We start from the raw sequence: 26352 nt of genomic DNA, 5'->3' as shown, positions 1-26352 counted from the left end.
ATCAGAGATGTGTTGTGCTCAGAATACAGGGATCAGAGATGTGTTGTGCTCAGAATGCAGGGATCAGAGATGTGTTGTGCTCAGAATGCAGGGATCAGAGATGTGTTGTGCTCAGAATGCAGGGATCAGAGATGTGTTGTGCTCAGAATACAGGGATCAGAGATGTATTGTGCTCAGAATACAGGGATCAGAGATGCGTTGTGATCAGAATACAGGGATCAGAGATGCGTTGTGCTCAGAATACAGGGATCAGAGATGTATTGTGCTCAGAATACCGAGATCAGAGATGCGTTGTGCTCAGAATACAGGGATCAGAGATGTGTTGTGCTCAGAATACAGGATCAGAGATGTATTGTGCTCAGAATACAGGATCAGAGATGCGTTGTGCTCAGAATACAGGGATCAGAGATGTGTTGTGCTCAGAATACATGGATTGGGGGGGTGATGTGAAGGCCAATAGAGGACACTCCTACGGGGATGGCCCTTCCTAAAGCAGTGTCCTCTGGCCCCTTCACATACCCGCCTTTCCCCCATAGCTCTGTCCTACCTGTGTATGTGCAGTCAGAGTCCTCCACATTGTCATGCTTTAGCGCCCGCCACCTGAGGCCCTACACAGGAAGCCGCTCTCCTATTGGCCTCAAAGTCCAGGAAGGGAGGAGTCATTCTTCTCTTCCTCTGTATCGCGGCGCTGCTTACAGAGGCAGACACTCCGTGTCCTTCCCACTGGGCTGCCTCAGTGCATGCAGGGAGGGTTTTGGTTACATCTGCCTCCCCGCTGCCTGATCGATCGCAATGATGATAGGAAGGGAGCCGACTCCTCCGCGCCTGCACCGCCAGTGCAAGAGAATACCTTGCTGGGGGATTCCCTTCCCTATCCTGGCGGTGCGCTGCGTGCCCACAGAGAGGGTGGCACACGTGCCATAGGTTCACCATCACTGCACTAGGAGATTTTTAAATGAACGTTCGTACAAATATTCATATGACAATTCTCATCAGTACATCTGCTGACATGATGAATGACGTTCTCATTACTTGGAAACAATCGTGTGTTTGGAATGATTGGACTTTCCTGAATGAAATCTCATTCACTGCTAGAAATTTCTTCATTCCGGAAACATTTTCCATCCGACTCCTTCCAATTTCCTCATCACCGCCATCACACACTTCCATTTCCCTCCACTGACCATAAGAGAATGGAGGGAAGGATCTTCCAATGAAAAGATTGGAAGGAGATTGTACGAGTGTATGGGCAGCTGAACAAGGCGATGTTCCCGATGTTCTATGGCTTCCGTCACCATCAAAGAAAACAATGTGAGGTTGTATTGTTTGTGCTGATCGTTCCCACACCTTGTATAATATTACAAAGAGCCCATAGAAGTCTATAGAAGAGAGCCTAACACCTCATTACACCGCACAACATCGCCCCCCACACTGCACATCAGAGAACACGCATTATACACACAATACCATGGGCTGTGTGCTGTGACTGAGCCCCAATATTACCACCCCCTCCCCTCCCCCTCTACTGGAATTGTCCAATCCTGTCCTCTAATATTAGAGAGAGTGTCTGTACTTCTCTTTACATGTAACCACCCCTCCCCCATACACAGCCCTCCCCGACTTCTCACCCCTCCCCCACACACAACCCTCCCCGACTTCTCACCCCTCCCCCATACACAGCCCTCCCTGACTTCTTACCCCTCCCCCATACACAGCCCTCCCCGACTTCTCACCCCTCCCCCATACACAGCCCTCCCCAACTTCTCACCCCCCCATACACACCCCTCCCCGACTTCTCACCCCTCCCCCATACACAGCCCTCCCCACTTTCTCACCCCTCCCCCATACACAGCCCTCCCCCACCTTCTCACCCCTCTCCCATACACATCCCTCCCCAACTTCTCACCCCTCCCCGACTTCTTACCCCTCCCCCATACACAGCCCTCCCCAACCTCTCACCCCTCCCCCATACACAGCCCTCCCCAACTTCTCACCCCCCCATACACACCTCTCCCCGACTTCTCACCCCTCCCCCATACACAGCCCTCCCCACTTTCTCACCCCTCCCCCATACACACCCCTCCCCCATACACACCCCTCCCCCACCTTCTCACCCCTCTCCCATACACATCCCTCCCCGACTTCTCACCCCTCCCTCACACACATCCCTCCCCAGAACAAAACGTTCTAACAACTTGTCTGCTTTCCCTGCACAAACAGATTCTAACAAATAACCTCACATGTCACTTCCTTCACTCATACACTCCCTATAGATCACCTACCCCTCCCCCACACAAATGATCAATTTATCCAACTGTCCATCCAGAGCCTCTGGTTTATAGACCGGATACATCCTAAATATACCGTTTCCCCGAAAATAAGACCTAGCGTGATTGTCGGTGATGGCTGCAGAATAAGCCCTAGTTAAAGTCCTTGTAGGTCTTATTTTCAGGGTAGGGCTTATTTGGGGGGTAGGGCTTATATTGCAGCCATCACTGACAATCACGCTAGGTCTTATTTTCGGGGAAACAGGGTAGAACCATTTATCCAAATGTCTATCCAGAGCCTCTGGTTTATAGACCAGATACATCCTAAATATAGAACCATTTATCCAACTGTCCATCCAGAGCCTCTGGTTTATAGACCGGATACATCCTAAATATAGAACCATTTATCCAACTGTCCATCCAGAGTCTCTGGTTTATAGATTAGATGCATCCTAAATATAGAGCTATTTATCCAACTGTCCATCCAGAGCCTCTGGTTTATAGACCGGATACATCCTAAATATAGAACCATTTATCCAACTGTCCATCCAGAGCCTCTGGTTTATCTCTGCCACATCCTATGTACAATCTTGGTTGCTGTCTTTGTGGGCAGTGTTTGGGGGTTAGTGATAATATGGCTCATCCATGTGTTTTTACGGTTCCTCAGTTGCATTCATAAATTAGCTATTTTTGTCACCTCTGTGCAGCCTGTGTCCCCTCCCCCACTGCTTTTTTTAAATGTATGTTATACAGCGCAGAAGATGGAGCATGTGATGTCATGTGCCTCGTCTCACACATGCGTTATACAATATTTCTTTCATCTCCTGCAAGATCTCTAGGAGAATTTTTTTCCCTATATAATGAGTTTCATGGCGTCCAGCACATGTAGAAGATGAAGTCTTTGAGGTGATCCCCCAGTGTGTGCAATATGAGAGAGGAAAATTCCCCTTCCTGCTTCTTCTAATCTTCTCTTTATAGCGCTCAATAATCAACTTTGATTTCACCTCCACTAACAAGAGGAACATCCATCAAACTTTCTTCAAATGACCAATCTGGAATGAGATTCTATTGTGTCATCCCAGAGAATGGAGGGAGGGGTCCTCTTTGTGAATCCCCCCCTCCTCGCACTTTGTTTATAGTCAGTGTGGCCCCAAGGCGTCTGTGGGTGGGAGTGTCTGTGAGGAAGCTGGCTCACAATGTGATTTGAGTCTTCTCAGATCTGTAGTGCAGACACAGAACGTCCCTCACACCTCTCAGCCAGGACAAGAAGCCTCCATCTTCCATCGGGAACACGGAGGAGAGACAGAGAAGATCCTCACACAGGTCAGAGCAGAATCAGCTTCATGTCTACAGTCTTGCAGGCCTAGGACCCTCCACAAGGTGGAATGACACTTTGAGGAGAACTTTCCCCTGATTGTGGACACTTGTGAGCAGGAGGAAGAGAAGCCGAGAGTTGGGAGAGATTTCCCCCTTCATGTCCAGTCACCGTGCTGGGAAGAGTCAGACATCACCCGACCATAGAAGACTCATCAGAGGAGCCAAGAGGGACCATCCGAGAGGACCTCAACCATAGAAGACTCATCAGAGGAGCCAAGAGGAACCATCCGAGAGGACCCCGATCATAAAAGACTCATCAGAGGAGCCGAGAGGGACCATCCGAGAGGACCCCAACCATAGAAGACTCATGGGAGAAGCTCCACATCAACCTCCAGACCAGGACACCATCAGCCAGGTATTCATCTCCCACTGACCCCCACTCAAGGGTTGCCACCTTTACTTCAAGCCAAACCCGAACACTTCAGTGGGGCTTGGCATTTTTTTTATAGCATATATTATGAGATTGTAAAATTCCTGGGACACCTCTGTGAGGGGAGTAGTAATGCGGCACACACACTGTGCCATGGTGAACAGTGGGTGTAGCCAATTGCATATAGTACAGGTGTGTGTAATGTGCAATATAGTGTATATGTAGTGTGTAATGTTTGGTGGGGAGCCTCCCAGTATAATTTTGGGGGGTAGGGGGAGGTCTCCTGGTGTAGTATGGGGGGACAGGGGAGTCCTCCTGTAAGGCATTGGCTGAGGGTAGTTAAGCTATGCATGATACATGAGCCTAAGTATGTATGCGTATTGTATGGGGGGTAGTGAGGACTGTATGGATGTTGTATGGGGGGGTGAGGACTGTATGGATTTTGTATGGGGGGTGAGGACTGTATGGATGTTGTATGGGGGGGTGAGGACTGTATGGATGTTGTATGGGGTGGTGAGGACTGTATGGATGTTGTATGGGGGGGGGTGAGGACTGTATGGATGTTGTATGGGGGGTGAGGACTGTATGGATGTTGTATGGGGGGTGAGGACTGTATGGATGTTGTTTGGGGGGTGAGGACTGTATGGATGTTGTATGGGGGGTGAGAACTGTATGGATGTTGTATGGGGGGTGAGGACTGTATGGATGTTGTATGGGGGGGTGAGGACTGTATGGATGTTGTATGGGGGGGTGAGGACTGTATGGATGTTGTTTGGGGGGGTGAGGACTGTATGGATGTTGTATGGGGGGTGAGAACTGTATGGATGTTTTATGGGGGGTGAGGACTGTATGGATGTTGTATGGTGGGGTGAGGACTGTATGGATGTTGTTTGGGGGGGTGAGGACTGTATGGATGTTGTATGGGGTGGTGAGGACTGTATGGATGTTGTATGGGGGGTGAGGACTGTATGGATGTTGTATGGTGTGGTGAGGACTGTATGGATGTTGTTTGGGGGGGTGAGGACTGTATGGATGTTGTATGGGGGAGGGGTGAGGACTGTATAGATGTTGTATGGGGGGGTGAGGACTGTATGGATGTTGTATGGGGGGTGAGGACTGTATGGATGTTGTATGGGGGGGTGAGGACTGTATGGATGTTGTATGGGGGGGTGAGGACTGTATGGATGTTGTATGAGGGGTGAGGACTGTATGAATTTGTATGGGGGAGTGAGGACTGTATGGATGTTGTATGGGGGGGGTGAAGTCTGTATGGATGTTGTATGGGGGGTGAGGACTGTATGGATGTTGTATGGGGGGTGAGGACTGTATGGATGTTGTATGGGGGGTGAGGACTGTATGGGTACTGTATGGGGGGGTGAGGACTGTATGAATTTGTATGAGGGAGTGAGGACTGTATGGATGTTGTATGGGGGGGGTGAGGACTGTATTGATGTTTTATGGGGGGGTGAGGACTGTATGGATGTTGTATGGGGGGGTGAGGACTGTATGGATTTTGTATGGGGGGTGAGGACTGTATGGATGTTGTATGGGGGGTGAGGACTGTATGGATGTTGTATAGGGGGGTGAGGACTGTATGAATTTGTATGGGGGGGGTGAGGACTGTATGGATGTTGTATGGGGGGGTGAAGACTGCATGGATGTTGTATGGGGGGGTGAGGACTGTATGAATGTTGTATGGGGGGTGAGGACTGTATGGATGTTGTATGGGGGGGTGAGGACTGTATGGATGTTGTTTGGGGGGGTGAGGACTGTATGGATGTTGTATGGGGGGGTGAGGACTGTATGGATGTTGTATGGGGGGGTGAGGACTGTATGGATGTTGTTTGGGGGGGTGAGGACTGTATGGATGTTGTATGGGGGGTGAGGACTGTATGGATGTTGTATGGGGGGGTGAGGACTGTATGGATGTTGTATGGTGTGGTGAGGACTGTATGGATGTTGTTTGGGGGGGTGAGGACTGTATGGATGTTGTATGGGGGAGGGGTGAGGACTGTATAGATGTTGTATGGGGGGGTGAGGACTGTATGGATGTTGTATGGGGGGTGAGGACTGTATGGATGTTGTATGGGGGGGTGAGGACTGTATGGATGTTGTATGGGGGGGTGAGGACTGTATGGATGTTGTATGAGGGGTGAGGACTGTATGAATTTGTATGGGGGAGTGAGGACTGTATGGATGTTGTATGGGGGGGGTGAAGTCTGTATGGATGTTGTATGGGGGGTGAGGACTGTATGGATGTTGTATGGGGGGTGAGGACTGTATGGATGTTGTATGGGGGGTGAGGACTGTATGGGTACTGTATGGGGGGGTGAGGACTGTATGAATTTGTATGAGGGAGTGAGGACTGTATGGATGTTGTATGGGGGGGGTGAGGACTGTATTGATGTTTTATGGGGGGGTGAGGACTGTATGGATGTTGTATGGGGGGGTGAGGACTGTATGGATTTTGTATGGGGGGTGAGGACTGTATGGATGTTGTATGGGGGGTGAGGACTGTATGGATGTTGTATAGGGGGGTGAGGACTGTATGAATTTGTATGGGGGGGGTGAGGACTGTATGGATGTTGTATGGGGGGGTGAAGACTGCATGGATGTTGTATGGGGGGGTGAGGACTGTATGAATGTTGTATGGGGGGTGAGGACTGTATGGATGTTGTATGGGGGGGTGAGGACTGTATGGATGTTGTTTGGGGGGGTGAGGACTGTATGGATGTTGTATGGGGGGGTGAGGACTGTATGGATGTTGTATGGGGGGGTGAGGACTGTATGGATGTTGTTTGGGGGGGTGAGGACTGTATGGATGTTGTATGAGGGGTGAGGACTGTATGGATGTTGTATGGGGGGGGTGAGGACTGTATGGATGTTGTATGGGGGGTGAGGACTGTATGGATGTTGTATGGGGGGGGGTGAGGACTGTATGGATGTTGTATGGGGGGTGAGGACTGTATGGATGTTGTATAGGGGGGTGAGGACTGTATGAATTTGTATGGGGGGGGGGTGAGGACTGTATGGATGTTGTATGGGGGGGTGAAGACTGCATGGATGTTGTATGGGGGGGTGAGGACTGTATGAATGTTGTATGGGGGGTGAGGACTGTATGGATGTTGTATGGGGGGGTGAGGACTGTATGGATGTTGTTTGGGGGGGTGAGGACTGTATGGATGTTGTATGGGGGGGTGAGGACTGTATGGATGTTGTATGGGGGGGTGAGGACTGTATGGATGTTGTTTGGGGGGGTGAGGACTGTATGGATGTTGTATGGGGGGTGAGGACTGTATGGATGTTGTATGGGGGGGTGAGGACTGTATGGATGTTGTATGGGGGGGTGAGGACTGTATGGATGTTGTATGGGGGGTGAGGACTGTATGGATGTTGTATGGGGGGTGAGGACTGTATGGATGTTGTATGGGGGGTGAGGACTGTATGGATGTTGTATGAGGGGTGAGGACTGTATGGATGTTGTATGGGGGGGGTGAGGACTGTATGGATGTTGTATGGGGGGTGAGGACTGTATGGATGTTGTATGGGGGGGTGAGGACTGTATTGATGTTGTATGGGGGGGTGAGGACTGTATGAATAGATGGTGTATGGGGGAGGGGTGAGAACCCTTTGCTGAATTCCTAACATACACAATTCCCCCAAAAAATCCTGTACAAGTCTCCAGTGTGATCTCTGCACACTTCTCAGCAGCAGGTAACATGGAGGCTCCGCCTCCACCTCCACGTCCCGTCTGAACTTAGCACACTGAGCTGATGGAGGCACTGATTGCAGGGGGGTAAATCTGAATGCAGGGGGGTAAATTTGAATGCAGGGGGGGGTAAATATGAGTGCAGGGGGGTAAATATAAGTGCAGGGGGGTAAATATAAGTGCAGGGGGTAAATATGAGTGCAGGGGGGTAAATATAAGTGCAGGGGGTAAATATGAGTGCAGGGGGTAAATAAGAGTGCAGGGGGGTAAATGGGGAGGGAGAAACCTTGGCATGGCAGGAGCAGAAATCACTGCGGACATGGCGACACAGTGAGCCGCGGGTCTGGTTAGGTGAGGTATAATCCGGGTTACAGGTGGGCAGAGACCCGGACACATGTCTCAAAAACCGGGCTGTCCGGGTGAAAACAGGACAGGTGGCAACCCTACATCACTACCATCCCATCCCCCTACTGCCTTCCTTTCCAGCTCCTTATTTCCTCAGTGCCTCCCAGTTCACCCCGCATCTTCGCCATCCTTCCCCTGTCCCTCACATTCTCCTGTCCACCCCCTGTGCCCCGTATTGCCCCCTCCACCTCACTGCCCCTTTTTACACTTCTGGTCCCCCACTGTTGCCATAAAACTACTTAGCACCAGTGCCTCCTGTACCTCTATTTAGAACCTCTGACTCCCCCTTGTTCTTTCTCCATTTTTTTCTTATAATCACTAATGCCCAACACCCCCCCCCCCCCCGTGATCACCAATTTATTTAATCAACTGATAACTGCAGGCATCCCCCTTCCCCCACACTGACCACTGATAATGGGCCCTTTAACCTTGACATCCCCATCTACCCCCCCCTCACTGCCCCCCTGTCCCCTCACTGCCCCCATGTTGTGTGTCTGGTGTGGGGTGTACATGGATAGTGGGAAGAAGGAGTAACAAGGATTCTAGCTTGTAGGGGAGCCTGAGGAACCCCAGAAGTGTGTGCTGATTACTAGACTGATCCCCAACCCTCATAGTGCACCAGATTGTATGTAAGATTTGTATCTGCCTGTGTGTGGTCAGCCAGCTAGATATGGGTGGAGTCTCCCTCTAGTATTGATCAGAGGTATTGCAGGCTGTGCCAAGTCTATCACAATAATCTCCCTCTCCTTCCCTCCTCCACCATACAAGGTCCTCTCCTGGTTTTCTAGTTCCCGTGGTCTTCCATCCTTGTCATGTGTGTGGCAGTGGTGGGATAATAGAGTGTGTGTGCTGTTATACAGCTGTTACCCCTGTCTGGGCTGGGAACTTGGGGTTCTCCTGACAATCTGCCAGTGTGCTGGGTGATTTCTGTTGATATACAACAGAAGGTGATCCCCCGTGTGTTGTCTGACCCCCCCATATGTCTGTATCCCGGTACTAAAGCCCCTCTACTCTATATATTGTTTTGTACATTACAATAGTGCTGACCTCTCTACTCTATATATTGTGTTGTACATTACAATAGTGCTGACCTCTCTACTCTATATATTGTGTTGTACATTACAATAGTGCTGACCTCTCTACTCTATATATTGTGTTGTACATTACAATAGTGCTGACTTCTCTACTCTATATATTGTGTTGTACATTACAATAGTGCTGACCTCTCTACTCTATATATTGTGTTGTACATTACAATAGTGCTGACCTCTCTACTCTATATATTGTGTTATACATTACAATAGTGCTGACCTCTCTACTCTATATATTGTGTTGTACATTACAATAGTGCTGACCTCTCTACTCTATATATTGTGTTGTACATTACAATAGTGCTGACCTCTCTACTCTATATATTGTGTTGTACATTACAATAGTGCTGACCTCTCTACTCTATATATTGTGTTGTACATTACAATAGTGCTGACCTCTCTACTCTATATATTGTGTTGTACATTACAATAGTGCTGACCGCTCTACTCTATATATTGTGTTGTACATTACAATAGTGCTGACCTCTCTACTCTATATATTGTGTTGTACATTACAATAGTGCTGACCTCTCTACTCTATATATTGTGTTGTACATTACAATAGTGCTGACCCCTCTACTCTATATATTGTGTTGTACATTACAATAGTGCTGACCTCTCTACTCTATATATTGTGTTGTACATTACAATAGTGCTGACCCCTCTACTCTATATATTGTGTTGTACATTACAATAGTGCTGACCTCTCTACTCTATATATTGTGTTATACATTACAATAGTAGATCTCTCTCCATTGTGTGGATGTGGTGGGATGGTCGGGGGTCACCTCTCGGCCAATGTTTTTTTACACAGATGGATTCCCTGTTTAATATTCCAGAGGCTAAAAAAAGGTTCTCCATATTCCAGATCCGCTATTACTAAGTGATTTGATTGGTTCTTAGTGGATTCAGTAGATTGTTTTTCAGGTCTATAGCCGCGTACACACGGTCGGACTTTTCAGCTACAAAAGTCCGACAGCCTGTCCGACAGACTTTCGACGGACTTTTGGCGGACTTTCGACGGACTTGCGGCGGACTTTCTAACGAACAGACTTGCCTACACACGATCACACAAAAGTCCGTCGAATTCTTACGTGATGACGTACACCGGACTAAAATAAGGAAGTTCATAGCCAGTAGCCAATAGCTGCCCTAGCGTGGGTTTTTGTCCGTCGGACTAGCACACAGACGAGCGGATTTTTCGACCAGACTCGAGTCCGTCGGAAAGATTTGAAGCATGTTTCAAATATAAAGTACGTCGGATTTGAGGCTAAAAAAGTCAGTTGAAAGTCCGGAGAAGCCCACACACGATCGGATTACCAGCCAGCTTTAGTCCGTCAGCGTCCGTTGGACTTTTGTAGACGAAAAGTCCGACCGTGTGTACGCGGCTTATGAGTTGTGTGATAAAGTTCCTCCTCCTCCCATTACAGCCCACACCACTAGAGTAGTGATCACTTCTTGGACTTTTCATCATCAGGTTTCTGTGTCTCAGATCTGGGAGGTCCGCTCTTCCTTTTACATTCTCTAAGTTTTAGAAGGTTGATGTATTGACCAGTTTGTCCATTCTGATCTCCCACCCATGAAACCTCTGCTGCAGTCAGAACTCATTCATTTAGTGGTGATATCTCTACTGCAAATAAATGACAACTTCCAGTTCGGTGGCCATGGATGCTGGAGCCACCACTGTCCTAGCAACCAATTATGCTGTGCGAACCGGCCACCTGCATCGTAGCAACCGATGATGTCATTGGTTATGGGATGTAGGTGGCACAAATATCTGCATCCGCGCAACCAATAATACCACACAGCACAGTGTCACTGGGTTCTAGGACACAGGTGGTCAGGAATATGTGATTTAGGGGTGAAGTAGTGATATTTAGTCAGTTTAGTGAATAACATCACCTGGGAGATTCTGTGGGGAACAGATAGTCTGGTTGGTCTGCGTTTTTTTCTGTGGCATGTCGGAGGGATCTACATTGCAGGATGCCATTATTATGGATTATTGTGTTTTTTTTGGGGGGGGGTGCTGTTTGGACTTTGTTATTGGGCTGTATTGTGTTCTTGTTGTAAATTAGTAACCAAACACACTATGTCCCCCTTGCTTGTTCATGTAGGGGGATCATTTTTAGACGCACTTGCTGAATGCAGCTGGGAATAAAACCCAAGAACATTCCCCATCACTATGCAGCACATTTCTCTGAATGAGAACAAAGAATGAGATTCTCCTCCTGGAAAATGTAATAAACTGACAATTTTATCAGCCAATGGGAAGAATAGAGTGCCCTCAGTAAAATAATATTGTATATATTGTTTCTATATATTAGATACATTTAATAATGAATGTTAAAAAGGGAAGCAACTTTATTCAGCCTTTTTTTTTATAGAATTCTGACATTTATTTTATTTTTTTACAGGTAGATTTATGAACCAAGTTTTCGGTCATGTTGGTCTTCATCAATACAACTGAGTCACATGGGAAATGATCCATAGAGGTGTCTTATGTGTCAGAAAGCCTTTATCACAATTCACCGGAGGATTCACACGGGACACAAGACATATCAGTCTTCTAAAGGCATAAATGTTCTGGATCCTCTTCAACATTGATCCAGCCTCAGAGGACAACAGGAGAGAAGTCATTTCAGTGTTCTGGAAGTGACAATGGCTTTATAGTAAAGTCCATCCCATGTATACATAAGAGGAGTCATTTCAGAAGATATTTCTTGTTTGGAATGTAATAAAGGTTTTACAATGGAGCCAAAAGATATCGCACACCAGAAGGACAACAATGGAGAGAAGTCATATCAGTGTTCTGAATGCGACAAAGTTTTTACATGGAAGTCAAACCTTATCGCGCACCAGATGATTCACACTGGAGAGAAGCCACATTCATGTTCTGAATGTAACAAAGCTTTTATAGGGAAGTCAGACCTTATCATACACCAGAGGGTTCACACTGGAGAGAAGCCATATCATTGTTTTGAATGTGACAAAGCTTTTACAACAAATAGTTATCTTATCATACACCAAAGGTTTCACAGTGGAGAGAAGCCATATCAGTGCTCTGAATGTGGCAAAGCTTTTACAACCAAGAAAGAGCTTATCACACACCAGAGGGTTCACAGTGGAGAGAAGCCGTATCATTGTTCTGAATGTGACAAAGCTTTTACAACAAAGGGTTATCTTATTATACACCAAAGGTTTCACAGTGGAGAGAGGCCATATCAGTGTTCTGAATGTGGCAAAGCTTTTACAACCAAGAAAGAGCTTATCACACACCAGAGGGTTCACACTGGAGAGAAGCCGTATCATTGTTCTGAATGTGACAAAGCTTTTACAACAAAGCGTTATCTCTTCATACACCAAAGGTTTCACAGTGGAGAGAAGCCATATCAGTGTTCTGAATGTGGCAAAGCGTTTACAACCAAGAAAGAGCTTATCACACACCAGAGGGTTCACAGTGGAGAGAAGCCACATTCATGTTCTGAATGTGGCAAATCTTTTACAACAAAGGGTAATCTTATCACACACCAGATGATTCACACTGGAGAGAAGAAGCATTCCTGTTCTGAATGTGACAAAGCTTTTATAAGGAAGTCAGAGCTTATCAGACACCAGTGGGTTCACACTGGAGAGAAACCATACCTGTGTTCTGAATGTGGCAAAGCTTTTACACAGAAGTCAACCCTTATCAGACACCAGAGGATTCACACTGGAGAGAAGACATTTTAGTGCTCTGAATGTGACAAAGCTTTTACAGTTAATGTTGGGCTGATCTATCACCAGAGAAGTCACAAGCTTCAGCTGCAGAGAGGAAACTCTGGAAAAAAGGGGGGATATTAAAGGACTTGTGAATGTCCCATTATTTTCACAACCCCAATGTCATCCCACAATCTAGGGAAGAATTGAAAAGACAAAATGCTATTTTAAAAAATACAAACTAACATCTCTGCGCAAACAGAAATGTAATGGATGGATGCATTGAGTTTAGTACTTATATCCATCAGAAACACACTTAAAAGGTCTGTGAATATTTTACCGTTTAACATTTTTTTTTCAGATAAGCACTAATGACTGAACTGATTTCCTTATGATTCCGATGTAATGTATTTTCGTTATTCACCAACTGAGGTGTGTTCCCAAGTGTTTTCTTCATTGCCAGATCCTGAGATAATACATGACCAACACCAACTCAGTACCAGAGACTAAGATGGGGTCAAGTGGTATCCTGCCAAGCTACTAAAGCCTCAGTGGGAGAGACCATTCCAGGTTTTTCTAACGATTGATACATCAGCCAGGCTTGAGGGCTCCATCTAAGCCCACCTTGTCCACACCTCCCATTGCATGTTCCACATCCCCTCCCATGATCAATGCCTCCTTTCCATGTTTCATCTCTTCTCCTGGATTACAACTTTGCAGGCAAGTCTGTAGCTAGGAGACCAGCCAGAGAGAAGTCTCTGTTCAGTGAGAAAGCAATCTTAAGCTGGTGTAGGCCTTCCAATACAGAGTTACTGCTGCTTTAGGGAATGTCTTCAGCAGTAACACTTAAGCCCAGCTTGGAGCTTGTGTTCCATCTGGTTCTGATAAAAGTCTAAGGGATTCTATCAGGTGAAGATTGAATGTCCTTGTTCTCTTTTTATTCTCTGTCCAGCTATTACTCATCTCTGTTTCAATCATTTTTATTAAATTTTAAAATAGTTTTTTAGATGCATTACGTGTGGTTACAATATCAAGTAATATATATCAAGTCAAAGAAGTGTAACAAAATGAAACCATTCAAAAGTCAGGCATTATCAAACCATTGAAATTAAACAATTGCAATGCAATCAGAAGATAGAAAAGGTAAAGATGCTTGTTTAACCGCTTCCTTTCCTTTCCGGTTTATAGTAAAATGACTTCCCAGCAGTAGTCCTCTCGTTCTGGGTGGACATCATATGACTGATCAGTGTCGTCACCAGTACCATATGATCACTGTGACCAATCACAGCAGATCACATAACAATTTTACACAATGGATTGCTTCCATTCATTGTGTACTATTGTGTTGAGCTCTGTGATTGCTCACAGTGATCACATGGTACAGAACGGGGCCAATCACAACTAATCACAATGGTGCACCCTGAATTAAAGGATTTAATTCAGAAAGAAATGGTTGCTTATAAGACTGAAATTCATTGTTATAAGCGATCATAGTGTGCATAAAAAAAATAAAAAAATCATGATTGCCTTCCCAGAGTAGTATAGTTGTACTATTTTAACCCTGTATTGTTCTGGTCACAGGATGTAAAAAAGTATTCAAAAAAGAAAAAAATATATTATCATTTATTTTTTTTACATACTGTCACCAATCAGTGTCCATGATCACTGCCACACCAGTTATATGATGATGCTGTACTACAAAGGTGACAGTATGTAAAAAAAGAAAATTGTGGGAAAATAAAGGAGTCATTTTGGGGGATATTTGTATTGTATTTCATCAAAGAAATGTAGCAGAATAAACGTTGGCCTAAATTTATTAAGAAATATTATTTTTTTGCAAAATTTTAAAGCAGAAACAAAAAAAAGTTTTTTTTTTTCAAAATTGTCTGTCTTTTTTCATTTATTTAGCAAAAAAATATTTTAACCCCCCCCCCCCCCCCCCGTGATTAATTACCAGCAAAAGAAAGCTCTATTTATGTGAAAAAAACTGCATGTCATATGTGTACAGTGTTACATGACTGCGTAATTGTCATTCAAAGGGTGACAGCGCTGAAAGCTGAAAATTGGCCTGGGCCACAAGGGGTGAAAGTGTCCTGTATTAAAAGGGTTAAATATAGATGAGATTGGAAAAAAAAGATCAGATCCCACCCAAGTTGGTGATTCCAAAGTGACATCACATAAGAGTTATTACTCCTCTCCATAGACTATTCACACATCACAACTACAAGAGATCTGAGATCACCGAGCGCTGAGTGTCCCGTCATATTCCTTCCACTTCTCCTGGGGGCGGAGATTCCTCTGATTGGGGCTCACTTTAATGACTCTGAGTGGACAGATCCATTTTTTTGATAACATTTACAAAGAACATTTCTTATCCCTGGAAATGTTATGATGTTGGCACTAAAGTGTAACAAGTTTTTGTTTTGTTTTGGTTGGGTTGTTTTGTGGGAATGCTTTGTGTGTTGTGAGTTCTTCTTTTGTTGTAAATTGGAAAATGAAATAAAAAATTTTTGGTTGAAAAAAAAAAGTGTAACTATGGTCTGATCAATAATTACATAAATGGCACAATCTGTCATTAGCATAGAAGATTTTGTTTTTCCGAGTCTCCCCTTGTAACATTTTTATTACCTGTTGATCCTCCCAGTAGATCTGTTTTCTTCTACTTCCTGTAGAAGACCAATATACAGTATTTTGGCAAAAATGTCAGTTGGAGGATTTGGGAAAAACCATATAACACTGCCGGGGGTGCTTACAACTCTCAGTTTTCATTCATTTGGTGGTTTAAACCTTAAGAATAAACCTGTTGCTGTAACTGCTTTAGAAGCGTTATCTGAAGTTGGACTTTACTTGTTGTGTGTCTTACTTATAATCTATCTAAGACTTCCCTGTACAGGGTGATAACACTGCTGTGTAATGTTACTGCAGAATGATGAGGGTTGTCATCCTGTTACAGAAGGTGGGAAAATAACAGATCTACAGACAGGATAACAGGTGATAAAACGATGTTGTGGAGGGAACTCTGGGAATTCTAATGACAGATTACATTACACATTAAGTTAGAAGACTTCCTGCTGTTGGTCTTATGTTTGAATTGTCTTCTGATATTTACTGTCCTGCTGTAAAAGGTGTAAATGATTCCCCACATGTTTCCTGTAGTAGCGGGGACTACAAACTCATATTAGGAATATTAGGATGGGTACCTACCCAAGGGGGTCACCTTTTTTTCGATTTGGGGGAAACATTTCACATGGTTTCTTAAATTCCATTAATGACACCGACAAGGGGAGTCTCACTTACTTCACTAACAATAGGAGAGCCAATCACAGGCCAGTAACATTTCATGGTTTCTCAATGTAATTGCAGAACGTTTAATCCCCATTGGTCTAATGGATTCCTAGTCCTTCCAGATAACATTTCCTTCTTGTGTGGAAGGAGCACCCTAAAATGTCTTCCCTTCAATCCCACCCATAGCTGTACTTTAGGTGATGTTGCTCCTCCCATATCTGTAAGGGAAAGCCTCAATTTCTCCCAATACTCCCCTGGCCTTCCAGTGAGAAGGAACATTTTCTCTGGAGTGGATATGTTTTATGTAGTGAGCCCTTCATAGACGGGATGGGGAATCTAAGATAAGTAAGATGAACCCGTGTACTGGAGTCATGGATCAGATAACCAATGAGACCATTGATGTTATAGGAGAGCTGACAGCAGAAGTGTCTCCATCACCTAAGGTGGTGTCACAGAACTGTATGGCTGCTGACTATCTCTTGGAAGCTCAAGGTGGAGTCTTCAAACTGGTGTCACATAGAGAGTGTTGTACATTTATTTTATATCATGAGGATCTCAGAAGGGGATATCTACACAAGGTAAAGGAGTTCCAACAGGCACCTGGGTGGGAGGAAGTGAGGTCAGTTTTCTTGGATGGGTTTTGTTGGAACTTGGTTGAGTAATATGGTGGGTTTGATTCTCAAGCCATTAGCTCCTACTATAGTTTTGATGATCATTTTATACATCACTGTTGTTGTTTCTTATACTGACCAGTGATTTTCCTTTTTTTTTATTCACATGAATAAATTCACATTTTTAGGCGTGAATTTTATTTGAAAACCACCAAGCATTTTTTTTTTCTGAAAGCAGAGAACCCGTTTAAATAAAATTCTGGATGTTGCCATTTTTTGTCACAGGATATTAGCGCAGCTGTTTATCAAATACATATTTTCCATAAATAAACCTACTAAAGTTAATTTTAGGTCACACAAACACAATATATTACCCAATTTCTTTGGTGAAATATAAAATATGAGGTGTGTCTTGTATATAGATACCAAACATGTCAAGCTTTAAAAATTGGATGGACTTGTGAAATGGTGACAAGCTTTAGTACCAGAAATTGTCCATAGGTGACACTTTAAAAGCCTTTCCAGGTCATCAGTTTATAAAGTTCTCCATGAATGATGTCCCTAGAGATATTCCTCTCACTCTGGTGTGTGCAGAGATATGTAATGTAGTAATGTAATGTGTAGTGTGATTGTTTTCCTACATAACTGCACCCAACACTTGGGTTTTGTATGTGTACGTGGGAACTGGGAATGTGTTTTTTTATTTATTTTTTATATACATTCTTATTCTTATATACATTCTTTTTTATTACATTTTATATGGAAAAGAACTATAATCGCGCTAAACCTGTAAACTCAAAAAACAATAAGTGCAAACTATCACTCGAGCCCACTGATTAGAGAGTGATCAAATTGTAACATATATGTGCAACCATGTGTGTTAGGAACTAGAGTCTAAAATTTCATGTGCACCAACACACATGGAAAAGGACATGAACTCAATATAAACCATATAAAAAATATTAATGCATAATGTCCAATCATATATATATATATATATATATATATGAATATATATATGACATCCACCCGTGAAATTAATTATATAAAAGTCCATCCATGAATGAGAGGAATTTTCAGTGTTAATATGAAGAAGTTGTGCAAATTCCACCACCGTTGTGTAGAGAATTACCTCTTACCAGAAGCCCATGATCCCCCGTTACAGAGGATCAAGGGAGGCCTGTAATGATGGAGTAATGATGGATACCCTCCAGGGTGTACCAGATGGAACCAATACACTTCAAACTGCCTTAGGTGATATCGCAATCTCCAAAGACACCCAGCAGAACCATTACTTCTCAAATCACCTCATATTATTCCCAGCCCATACGTGGATGTCTTTCATCTCTCCTCCCCCGCCTCCAGAGGTGGGGGAGGAGAGCAGTTGAAAGACATCCACATATGGGCTGGGAATGATATGAGGCTATTTGAGAAGTAATGGTTCTGCTGGGTGTCTTTGGAGATTGCACCAGACTCCTAGACCTGGAATGTAATCTTCCAGGTGTAGGAGTCTGGTGGAATGGGTGACAAGCTGATTGTATGTCTTAGGTCCCTTGTACATGAGGAGTCCAGCCCCTGTGTGTGCAATGCTGGCATTATAATACACCTGGTAGGCACAGGTACAGCACCCAGCCCCCGCTGCCTGCAGCCTGTCAAAGTCTACACTACAGCTGGACCGGGATAAATGCTGCACCACATTTACCTCGTGTTTTGGGCACTCTGTATTCAGGGAGAAATGTCCGTCATCCTGATCAGACAAAACATAAAGAGGGAGAGGATGTCTCTGTCTTTCTATTGCAGCAGCTGCTGATCAACAAAAGTTTTTCACCATTAGATTGACTTCTGTTAAGCAGGAATGGCCATAGATGAACCAATTAAGGCCGGGTTCAAACCTATGTGGGCTTCCCTGCATTCAATTCGCATAGCAGGAGAATGTGACCGGCTCTCTATGGAGCCGGTTCCCATATCTCCGGGGAGGCTGAGGAGTGGTTTGCACAGAAATGCTGTGCGTTTTTTGCCTCAGTTTCGGGGCCAAATTCAGGCAAAGATTCGCCCCTGGAATGAAGAAACAGGGGCGCGCAGCATTCCTGTGCAATCGGCTGCCATTTCCAGTGTGAACCGAGCCTGAGTTATGATCCATCTATGGGCAGCGTAAATGTTTTGTCTATTTAGATGACATCATTGTTCTCATCTCAGCACTAGGGGAACATGATCAGAGACCATGTAAAGTGCTTCATCATTTCAGAAGAGAAGGTGTGGAGCTCTCCTTGGACAGATGTAAGTTTGCTCGCTCTTCAGTAAACTTTGTGAGTCACATTGTATGTGAAATAGGGGAACTGATCTTGTAGAGTGGAGGTGGTGGTGACCCGGCCTCATCCCACAAATCTGACAGAACTAAGGTCCTTTTTGGGGTGTTGTGGTCACTAACGCCATTTCATTGAATGCTTTTCCAGGATTGCATTTCCTTTTTAATGGACTGCTAAAAGAAATCCATCACTGACAACACCAGCAGAACTTTTTATGAGATGTGGACTTCTGCTTTTTAGGAAGCTTCTCTACAGCTTAAGAAAATCTCTACAGAACCCCTGTGCTGGCTTATGCAGACCCACAAAAGCCATCCATTCTATATGTGGATGCCGGTTTGGAGGAGTCCTACATCAGTCGGAGTCTTCGCCCAGCAGAAAAGAAATCTCCTGTACAGAACCTGGAATGTCTTGTCCTGAAGTGGCCATTGGTAAGAAGCTGTAGAGTTCCTTGCATGAAGCTCCAATGTGAAGTGAGGACTGACAATAATCTTCTCACTTATGTGGTGACAATACCCGAGCTGGATCACGTTTGTCATAGGTGGCTTGATGTTTTCTCTAGTGACCAATTCATCATCCAGTACAAGCCAGCCGCCCCCCCCCACATTATTGGGGTGATGTTCTCTCTAGGGGTTCTGGAAGAAAGTGAATGAGAAGTCCACAGACCTGCTGTGTCTACTTACTGTGCTACAGCTGCTGTGCAGGAAGACTGGATGGCTTTTCCTGAATGGTGACTTGTCTCATTGGAAGATGAAGAAGAGTCCCTCCCAAACATGTTCTGCCCCTCCCCTTCCAGCTTTACGGGGAGCAGAAAACATCCGGCCACAAAGAGAGCGTATAATCCTTCTTCACAAGAGGAGTCCACTAATCAGACATGTTAGACAGTCTGTTATCCACAGAGACACTAAAGCTGCCAACAGACCAATGGTGTACCTCCAGGGGGGGCATTGCCCGTGCTGTGGGGGGGGGAGGCTGGTAGAGAATGGCGGTCAGATGAGAAGGAACTCCCATAGAACATAGCCATAGAACCACTAGCCATAGCCATGAACAGTGACAGAAATAAAGGGTTTTGTAGATGAGAAGATAATGTCACTATATGCAGATGATATCCTCTTATTCATGAAAGACATGAAAGGCTGTCTGACCACAGTATTCAATACTATTAAGAACTTTGGCATATTTTCTGGATTAATGATTAACTGGGAAAAATCAACCTTGCTCCCAGTGGACCCACTTGAAGGGGAAATACCAGACAATGCAAGGCATATACAAGGGGCGGAGAGCTTCACATATCTAGGTGTAAAGTTTACAGCAAACCCCAAGTTATACATTGAGAAAAACAGGTCCCCTTATTAGGAACATTAAAAGAAAAACGGAAGACATGGTGTTGTCTAGTACTTTCAGTGGTGGGGCGCTGTAGTCTAATTAAGATGGTGTGGATGCCACAAATTTTATATATTCTGCAAAACTCACCAGTATGGATTAATGGAAGTTGGTTTAGAACAGGGGTCAGCAACCTGTAGATAGCGATCTACTAGTAGATCTCGGACTGGTGATGGGTAGATGGCGGTCTGGGCTTGCTGACCCACCATAATAGAGCATCAAACAGAGTGCAGTGCAGAGGGACTACTTGTAAAGTTGGAGGTGTAGTAGGGTGCCGCATAATCTGATGTCTCCTCTGTAGTACTGGCACCTGTCCTATGCGGAGTGACACCAACTGCACTCCACCTCTTATCCCAGGTAGAGGTCTCCAGAGTGGTGCCAGCAGCAGGAAAGAAGAGATCTTCAGGTCAGTGTGAAGCAATACACTGGGCATAATAGTATATGGCTGCTTTCACAGTGATGTGCTGCGGTTTACCCACACCGTGGGTGCAGTGCAGTGTACCTGCAGCTTTCCTGCGGGTTTGCTGCACTTAACCATAGACTTCTATTATATCAGTGCAACAAACCTAAAGGGTATAATAGAAGTGTATGGCAAAGAAGTCACTTGCAGAGTGGCCCAATTTACTTGAATGGGTTGTGATTGGCAGGTGGTAGCACCCACCAAAAGCAACAGGGGGCTTAATTCCTGCTGCGGCATGTGTACACCTTTGGCTGCTGCCTCAACTCAACTTTACGTGTGAACAAGCCATAAGAGTGCCGCTGCCGAATCCAACTAAGGGCTCATTCACAAGTGCAGCAGGCACTGCTGCTCCTCTGAAAAGTGATCCGAGTGTGTTTGACAGGTAGTGAGGAGGCGATATGTTGCCTCCTCACCACCCGATTTAAAACCATGATGGACACGATTGGGACACAGTACTGTGGCAATTAGAGTTTTAAATCAGGTGTGAGGAGGTTACACTGTGCCCGGTGATCTTTGACTTCTTCCATGTTATTCAAGTAGATCTCTTTAAGCTTGCCTACCCCTGGTTTAGCAGGATAGACACATTTATTTAGGGAATTGATCTGGAGACGGAAACAGGCCAGAATACACCTTCGGGTATTACAGCTGCTAAAGAAAAGGGGTGGGTTGGCGGTGCCACACCCATTGAGCTACTTTTTGGCAGCTCAACTACAATATCTATGGGGGTTTGCACATGAAGAAGGCACTGTATGTTACAGTACACGGGCATTGCTGGCCTGTACGCCACACTCCATATTAATGGAGGCATTAGAGGCAAGTTCATTAAAGTTGGACACAGACTGCCCTACAAAATTCTAGTAATTCTATCTCTGGGAGTTTTCAAAAGTTCAGGTACATCATCTATATCTTGATAGATTACTATAGAGCCCTTATATTGCACCTGGAGTTGGAATGGAAATTTCCATCTATAATGGATGTCTCTCTTTTAAAGAAGCTCCAGAAGAGGTTTTAATGCTCTTCTCAAAGTTAGAGTATGCTTAGAAAGATCTTGATACAATGTTATATGTGCTCCTTCAAACGCTATATTCTTCCCCTGTCGGGCTGCTGACATGATCTTTTCTTTTATTTGATAAAAATGAATCCTACAAATTACATCTCTTGGCCTTGTAGGATCAATTTTCCTAGGCCCTGCTGCTCTATGGGCTCGATCAAACATAATGTCCATGGTTGGTGGATTTTGCAGCAGAGTATTAAATATACTCTGTAGTGTTGGTATTAAATCTTCTGGACTCACACTTTCAGGAAGACCTCTAACTCTTATGTTGTTTCTTTTATTTCTATTTTCTAGATCGTCCATAGGACATATAACATTTTTTAAGCATTGATCTTGTTCTTGTATTTTAACCTCCGTTTGTGCTAATTTTTGCTCCATGATCTCCAATCTAGTGTCTATTGTTTCCATCTTTTCCTGCGTATTTTGTACAGATATTTTAAGATCTTGCATTTCTGTGTTATACAAGGATTCTACCCTATATACATATTGATCCATATCTTCCCTTGTGGGAAGAGAGCAGATATATGCTTTCATATCCCAATTTTCTTTCTCCATTTCCTTTGTTTCCTCTATCGATCGTATTGTATTAATTGGAGAGCTGTTCCTAAATTGGCTCATTTCTTCCTCTGTTGTACCTGAGGTTATAGATGTTTCTGTTGTGTTAGATAGACCCTGTGTTGGTTGTAGTTGTTGAAAATATTATTTTACATCTGTGGTTTGAGTTGATTGTGCCCCTGTGTTTTTATTTGCTTGACTGATTGTTCCATTTTTATCTTTATTATTCCATTGAGGGGTTTTTATTTTTTCATGGGGAAGGATGGAGATGTATGGAAAAATAATGAGGTAGAATGGTGAATTATTAGATTATTATAATTATTTTGTATGCATCAATGTAATTTAGGGAAATTTTGATTAATAATTAATAAAAAGGATTTGATAGTAAAGGTAGATGTAGACATTCTTCTGATCTCCCTTCCCTCTGAAGCCCGAGGCTAGGCTCCAGAGACTACTGATAGGCGATGAAGATCTGATCCGATGTCTCCTCACCGCTTGTTTTATTCCCCATTTTTGCTGACAAATGAAGGCAATCATGCAGTTGGGGGGGTCTTGCAATGCTTCCTTATTGATTTGAATGTGTAGTGTTTGGCAGGCGGCATCGCTACAAGTCGGGACAACTTTGGCACGGGCGCAAAGCACCACGTCCCTACCATGTAAATATCCCCGTCTACTGCCTAATACAACTTATAGGATATGTTCACTTTTTTTTTAATTCCAGCCCCCCCCCCCATATGTACCAATATAACATTCATGTACTTATTTTGCAAAAATATCAAAGCTTTCCATTAAATCTACAATCACTTACTTCACTTGTCCTCATCCATGTTTCCAAACGTATCCATTGCTTCTTCCTTACTTCCTGGTCAGACTAGAGGTCATGACACAGGAAGGAGTTGACCAGCTGACCTCATTAGCACACACCCACTGCATCATCCACCCTCCTACCTACCCACCCATTCCCAGCTGCATGTTTTTTTAAATGAGATGCAATCAATCAGTGATCACCCTTCTCACTAAATACACAATATACAATCAGATTGCATAGTGCATAGCCATCTATATACAAGTACATAGGAGGGAGTGGACAGAAACACTCAGCTGTCAGGCCCCGTTCACATCTCTGCATAGCGAGAACTCGCATTCCCACATGCGTTTTTTCTTTAGCGAGGGGGAGAAGCGTTTTGGGCCTGAATGGGCCGCCCTACACACAGCAATCGCCCCAAAGAAGCTTCAGAACTATTTTTTAGAGTGGAGCTTGGTGTGCTTTTTACTTCAATTTTTTTGATCTGCCATCAATTATGTAGTGCAAGGGCCTGCCTGATTGGATACAGAGTGATTGGCTAGATAGCTGTTTCCTCCTATTATATAAATTTGGTAAATCTAAAGGAGATTGTACAATCAGATTGTATAATGTATGGCAACCAATATACACCTAAAATTGCTAGTTGCGCTTTCAGTGCCATTAACTACTTCAATACCGGGCACTTACTCCCTCCTGCCCAGGCCAATTTTCAGCTTTCAGCGCTGTCACACTTTAAATGACAATTGCGCGGTCATACAACACTGTACACAAACACAATTTTTATCATTTTGTTCCCACAAATAGAGATTTCTTTTGGTGGTATTTGATCACCTCTGCGGTTTTTATTTTTTGCTAAACAAATAAAAAAATACCTAAACTTTGGAAAAAAAAAGTTTTTCTTTTGTTTCTGTTATAAAATTTTGTAAATAAGTAAGTTTTCTCCTTCACTGATGGGAACTGATAAGGTGGCACCAGTGAGGTGGCACTGATGGGCACTGACAATAGGCACTGATAGTTGGCACTGATGGGTGGCACTGATATGCAGCACTGATGGGCATTGATAGGCGACACTGATGGGCACTCATGGGAGGCACTGATGGGCACTAATAGGCTGCACTGATGGGTACTTATGGGTGGCACCGATAGGTGGCACTGCTGGACACTGATATGCGGCACTGATAGATGGCATTGATAGGCATCACTGATGGCACTGGCAGGCATTGGGGATGTGCACTGATTGGCAGCTGCCTGGGCAATGATTGGCATTTCCCTGGTAGTCTAGGGTGGCATACCTGGTGGTCCAGTGTGGTGGCCATCCCTGGTGGTCCTGGAATCCGAGGGGGGGGGCTGCGCTGATAATCAATCAGCACAGACCCCCCTGTCAGGAGAGCCGCCTGTCAGACGCGAGTGAGGAAAAGCTGATCAACGGCTCTTGCTGTTTACATCGTGATCAGCCATGATTGGACACGGCTGATCACGTGGTAAAGAGCCTCCGTCAGAGGCTCTTTACCAAGATCGGTGTAGCGGTGTGTCAGACTGACACATCACACCACCGATCGACGTGATGCACACCCCCACGGGTGCGCGAGAGTGGTCGTTCTGGAGGGCTGTCATATGATGTCCACCCAGAACGAGAGCTGCACCGCCCCGCCGTCATTTGATGGTGGGCGGGCAGCAAGTCAGGGGACGCAGGGCCCTACGCCGTTCCAAGGTTTCCCTGGCCAGGTCCGGGTAGAAAGATAAAATGGCACCATCGAAGTCCAGTGATGCAGCTTCCTTGGCTTTTTTCATAATAAGTTCTTTTTCATCATAATAATGAACTCGACATATGACATTGCGGGGGGTGTCTGAAGAGAGGTTGCGGGGTCTAAGGGCTCTGTGAGCACGGTCAATTTTTAGAGGGTAGTTAGCGGCCTGGCCCAACATGCCATTAAAGATCCCACGGATGGATGGGAGGAGATCTTCATCCCCAGTCGCTTCAGGCAGTCCTCTAATGCGAATATTGTTACGCCTGTTACAATTTTCCTGATCTTCGATCTTGTACAAAGCCATTCTATGGGCTGTTGCAAGTGTGCGGGTGGTGGACTGCAGGTTTGTTATGGCGATCCAAGCGTTGCTCTGTCTCCTCCACCCCCTCAAGTACCTGGGAGAGATCAGAGCGGACAGCGGAGACCTCTTTCTTAATGGCCCGCTCCAGGCTCAGTAACATGGAGGCAAGTTCCGTTTTAGTGGGTAAGTCACTCACCAGGGCCGCGACTCCAGAATGTCTGGATGTGATATCCTCCTCCTCCGTGCAGGCTGAAGATGCCGGCGAGCAATGCCTGCGTTTGGGTCTGTGTCGAGGGGCGGGGCTTGTGCCGGAGCTCACGCCATGAGGTGAGCGGCCTAAGCCATCCATGTCCCCTGGATCGTCTGGATCCACAGCGAGAAATCGCTTAATGGAGCCAGTTGAAGGTCTCTTTTTAGGTAGGGGCTTGCCAGACCTCTTCCTCATGTTAGTTGGAGAAAGGATGGTGGTAAAAGATAAAATGAGTGCTGTAAACCTGGTGTCGGCGCCGGAGCTCGGGAGAGACGCGTCCTCACTGCAGCATGTCAAAACCACGCCCCATTCCTTGCTCATTCTGAACCAAGAAAAATACTAGTTCCTGGCCCAGTCTGAAATCAAGGGAAACACCAGCTCATGGCCCAGTCTGAATCAAAGGGAAACAACAGCTCCTGTCTGAACCAGGGGTAATATCAGCCTCTATCCCAGTATGAACCAAAGGAAAATAACAGCTCCTGGCCCAGTCTGAATCAAGGGAAACACCAGCTCCTGGCCCAGTCTAAATCAAGGGAAACACCAGCTCCTGGCCCTATCTGAATCAAGGGAAACATCAAATCCTAGCCCAGTCTGAACTAAGGGAAACACCAGCTCCTGGCTCAGCTTGAACAAGTGAAATCACCAACTCCTGGCCCAGTCTGAGGCCAGGGTAAAATCACTC

At 45.0% G+C, this 26352-nt stretch overlaps 2 pseudogenes; one reads left to right on the top strand and one right to left on the bottom strand.

Moving 5' to 3' along the window:
- The window catches only part of LOC141126578 (uncharacterized), a 1610887-nt pseudogene that overhangs the window by 504516 nt on the left and 1080019 nt on the right, over positions 1-26352 (bottom strand).
- The window catches only part of LOC141126584 (uncharacterized), a 41670-nt pseudogene continuing 26960 nt past the window's right edge, over positions 11643-26352 (top strand).

The sequence above is a fragment of the Aquarana catesbeiana genome, linkage group LG02 (genome assembly GCF_042186555.1).
Source record: "Aquarana catesbeiana isolate 2022-GZ linkage group LG02, ASM4218655v1, whole genome shotgun sequence".
Taxonomy (NCBI): domain Eukaryota; kingdom Metazoa; phylum Chordata; class Amphibia; order Anura; family Ranidae; genus Aquarana; species Aquarana catesbeiana.
This window is presented reverse-complemented; position numbering and strand designations above follow the sequence as displayed.